The following is a 4,792-nucleotide window of genomic DNA, read 5'->3' on the forward strand; positions in this document are numbered from 1 at the left end:
GGTCGGCAAAAATCTGTTCTGTCATTGCCTGAGCACAGAATTAAAAGAAATGTTTCACAGTCGTTGGGTTAGTTGGATAAAGCCTTCTGGAAATTGAGTAGGTAGGGGACAATAGCAAAATCCCAAGTACTTCCTTCGAGCCGGAATCGAACCAGCGACCTAAGGATACCAGTAGTCAATTATACTCTACAGTCCTCCGCTCTACCAGCTGAGCTATCGAAGGGTACGACCTGTGAGGCTTAGTAGAGATTTTTGTGTATATAATAACAGCTACTCAGGGCTTGACTTCTTTGTGTTTGAGGCTTGAACTCCGATTGGAACTTAAGAATTGTCGAAATTATAGTAAATCGTCCTGTGCCCCAGGCTCCGGAGAGTCTGAGTCTGAGGAATTGAGGACGAAATCTCAGAGCAGAAAATACCCGGTTTGGGTCGTATCTGCGTAGCTTCTGGACTACGCTCCCCCAGAGGAAGATCATCCAGTTCTCGCTCCAGGAGCGCAGTAGAACCTGAGGCACCAGGCAGGCGGCAAAGCAGGAAAGCGCTCTGGACTCCGAGCTCTGGCGTCTGCCAGGTGTGGGGGTGGGAGGTCATGACTACCAGTGAGCCGCGGCTAATTTGATCTCTTCCGCAGAGGTCCCTGGACTCCCCCAAATCGCGGAGTCCTGTCGCAGAGATCTGAGAAATCTAGTTTCTCCCCTATTTACTGAAAGGCAAAAACACCTACTTTCTTTTCCGGGATTATAGGAGCCCCGATTCTAAGGTCGTTCGTCCCAAAGCTCCAGGACCTGATTTTCCCGGAAAGATCACACAGTGTTTCTTTTCTTCAAGACTGCTTCAACGCATGGACCAAAATATAGCACACTGCTTTCTTTGTAAGCCTAGGGGAAACTGAGGCACTCTCCTCAGGTTACAAGTGAGATTTGAACTCGCGATAGCTGCTTTCTGGGGCCAATGCGGTAACCCCTGAACTACAGGATCAAATAACAGGCTGCTATTTAATTTTGAATCACCTACATTTTTAAAATTTCAGTTAAATAGTATATATGTCCAAACAAAATTTAACAAATAATTAAAAGAAATTTGTTTTGAAAAAAAGTACCTCCTTATATATGAGAAAGAAACGTTCCTGATCAGGACCAAACTGGAATGTAAGTCGCTGAAAGACTAGTGCCCTCAGTACATGCTTGTCAGCCTCAGACCCCAGCTCAGGCAACACCAGGGCCACGAGTGGAGCCCTAGGGTAAGGTGGGGGTAGGGTGTGGGTGTCTTACAGAAGTGAAGGATGCAAGACATGTCATTAGTGTCATTGTCACCAATCTGCTTGGACCCATAAAAGTGCTACAGCTATCTCAGACTAAGACTGGGGTTGTGTTTTGTTATTTTGTTTTGTTTTTAAAGGGAGGCCCCTTTCTCCAAGCACAGGATGTACCCCTGGAACCCTCAGAACTTGGAGGATAAGACAGTGAGGGCGTGAAGGCATCCAGGCTTCCCTCCACCTCCACCCCCTGCCCTTTCAGCACAGTCGGGCTCAGTCACAGCCAATCTGAGCCTGAGATTCCTCCAGATTTCCTGAAGCAGAAGCTGACTTAGAAGGGGACTGACCCTTTTCTCGGTCCTTTAATACACTTTCCTAATAACTGGGAGTCCGAGCAGCAGCTTTCTCTGTCTGGACCCCTGGACTCTTCTATATGTTCAGCCTTAAGTCCAGAACAAATAGAAAGTGGCCACACATAGAAGGGTTGGAAAGGGAGAGCTCCTCTTCCCCTTTTCTCTCCTCGGGTCTCAGTCCGCCCAGGAGTCTGGCGCCTAGTCCATGAAATTCAGCCATACATTCAACAGCCATACATTTAAAAGAGAGGAATTGTGTTGGTGGCTAGCTGGTTGATCTAGTGGTATGGTTTTATTTTGCTTTAGGTGAGAGAGATCCAGGGTTCAAATCCGGGAGAAGCCCCTCTTTCTATAAAAGCCAAACGAAGCCAACGCCACCACCAAGCCTAGGTCCACCCAGGCTGTAAATTGGCTTCTTCTGTCCCACTCAGGGACAACGAAGATGCTACTGTGGGCCAAAGGCTTCGTTGGAGATCGGGGCCCTTAGTGCAGCTCTGACAGGCTTTTATTGTGAATAATAACTTATTCCGGGGACCCCGCGCACCCGCCCTTCTCACCCTCCCGCCACCCTCCGGCCCATGGGGGACTGGGCGCCGCCACCCGGACACAGCTGCAGGCGCCGGCAGTTGAACTCCACCTCCCCGCATGGCCTTACTGGTTGGGACTCTGGGTATGCGGTCCCTCGCCGGCAGCTTCCCGAGGGGACTCGAATTCCAGTCGCCGGTTCCCGAACCGCCTCTTTACCCGACACCGCAGATATTCTGGGTTCCCCTTGAATATGTCTCGCTGGGGCCGCTCCGGGGCTGCAAACGCGATTTCAGGCTCCGCAAACCCAGGGAGGCATCTTGCGGGCTTCAGACGGTAACCCTTCTGCTCTGAATATTTGGCGAAGAAGTTTGAGTTTACAATGAAAACTGAAATTTGACATTTTCTAGGGCGTACAAAGAAAAGCTCATCGCAAAGTGTTTTCCTAACGGTGTACAAGAAAGCCTGTGCCCTTCACCCCTCCCCCTATCTCTGTTGTACAGTTCCTAAGATGTAAAACCTGGATAATTGCATATGCAACATATAAAGCAATGCTGAAACAATGATAAAATGGAAGAAAAGATGTGGCAGAGCGTTGGAGAACACCCTACTGTAACGTCATTTTAATCGAAACTTAGAGGGAAAGTTACACTGTAGAACTATTCTTAATCAAAGTGATGTTATCAGGTCAAATAATCCGGCAGCCTTTGACTGGCACAAGCCCAAATGACTATATCGCAAACAGGAACACGTACTTTAAGGGTGTAGCATGCAAATATATGCTCAAAAAAAAAAAAAAAAAGAAAAGAAAAAAAAGAAAAGCTTGTTCCAGTAGTTCTTACCCTAGCACTTCCCGCAGAAAATACAAGTGCACTTCTCAGTAGGGCATTTCACAGGGAAAACAGTGGTACCTGGAGTGTGTTGGGGTCGCAATGCAGGGACAGAACTCTCTTTATGAGGCCCTGGTCCGTCTACCCCACCGTCGCAAATGCTGTACCAGTCTTTCTAATGTGAAGTTTGGGTTCTGGGAACCCTCGGGCTCAAACGGTGGACATTCATTCCTTCCAAAGAGAGCGCAATTGAATTATTTCCAGGCATTATTTTCCAAAACGCAATATAGCATAGTGACAATCGTCTTGCCATTTCTGGCAAGAATCCACTAGACTCTGAGATTTGGTTCTGAGGTCTTAGGGTAGCTCTAAGAATCCACTTTAGTGCTCTTTCATTATTCACCTGGAAAAAACAGCCAGCTGTAGTATGAAGTGTCTACCTGTAACCATAGAGCGTGGTTGATTCCGGTTTGTATAATAGAGGTTGCCCAAACTTATGAACTGCTGGGATAAGGCCTTGAAACTTGCTTATCTTCCTAAACTACTTGTACACGGGGAGTCTTTGACAGAATTTGTCTGACCCAATCATATTCCTCCTTTTGGAGGTTCCTCTCTTGGAAAAGTTATGTGGCCGGCAAGAAAAGCTTTGTGATTGGTGGTTGGAGGAAGGGAAGAGAGGGTAGAATCTGCCAGGATGACCTGACTTCCAGGCTGGTTGTTCCATCAGAAAGGTGATATACCTAGCCTGGATAGGCCCTGATTTGGTTACTCAGGCATTATTGACAATCATTACCAGCATTTAAAGCAGAAAATTTAGGGAAGACGATCGTGGGTTGGAGAATAAGGGGAAGGTGTGGAACATAGCAAATCATTCTTTTTTAGGAGCTTGCCTGTGAGGGGCAGGATTTGGTCAGTACATATGTTTGGCTCTGAGGTCATTGGGTAGCTCCAGAATTATTTAATGGATCCTTTCTTTCTCTGCCTTGAAACCTGGGCAAGGGTGTGTTGGGTTACCAAGAGTGAGCTCGTTGGCCTACATATGTTCTGACTCTTAAGGTCTTTTATCACCACTGCAGATGAAAGCGGTGCCATTCCTCCTTCTATTACCATGGTAGAAGCAGAAATACTGGCTGGGCTCTACAATCAAGACCGGGACAACTTGGCAGCACTTGAACAAAGGCACAGAGGAGCAAATTAAAGGGGGAATAAATATCTTGTGTTTTGAGAAGGAAGGTGAAAGAAGGAAAACTAGTTCTGAAAAGCAGAAATAAGTTTAGGATGATCTTACGTAGTAGTGGGGTGAGGGTTTCAAAACCCAAAATAAGCTCTTTTGACCTTAAAGAAAATCATGACCATTGGGAACCAAAAAGAGAGCATCTGGCTGAAGATTCAGCAGGCATATTTAGTGGCAGGAATTGGGACTTGATCACGTTGTCGTTGCTTTTCAATCTAGTTGTGGGGGGCACAGTTCACTGGCCCATGTGGGAATCAAACCGGCAACCTTGTTAAGAGCCCCACGCTGTAACCAACTGAGCCATCCCACTGTCTTGCTGCTGACATTTCTAATAAGTAATTTTGTTAATTCTTGGGGCTGAGAACCACCAGTTCATCTTCATCAACCAGGGAATGTTAGGGGGCACAGAACTCCCCTATACTTTTTTTGTATTGTCAGATCTTGAATTATTTCAGACATCTGTAATGCTTAGCTCTTTGATATTACAAGTCTTCATCCCAAGCCCAATTTTATCAAAAACAAAAAAAGATTAACGACAACAGATATATAAGACTGTAAAAATATGGACAAATGAAAGGAAAACAATCCAGTGACA

General features: G+C 46.3%; 1 non-coding gene across 1 annotated transcript; it reads right to left on the bottom strand.

Annotated features, from left to right (window-relative positions):
* Positions 1 to 131: 131 nt before the first annotated feature.
* On the bottom strand, positions 132 to 223 carry TRNAY-GUA (transfer RNA tyrosine (anticodon GUA)). The gene is given in 2 exon segments: positions 132 to 167; positions 187 to 223. It is a non-coding gene; the product is annotated as a tRNA-Tyr (tRNA).
* Positions 224 to 4,792: the final 4,569 nt, after the last annotated feature.

The sequence above is a fragment of the Rhinolophus sinicus genome, linkage group LG03, assembly GCF_036562045.2.
Source record: "Rhinolophus sinicus isolate RSC01 linkage group LG03, ASM3656204v1, whole genome shotgun sequence".
Classification (NCBI taxonomy): domain Eukaryota; kingdom Metazoa; phylum Chordata; class Mammalia; order Chiroptera; family Rhinolophidae; genus Rhinolophus; species Rhinolophus sinicus.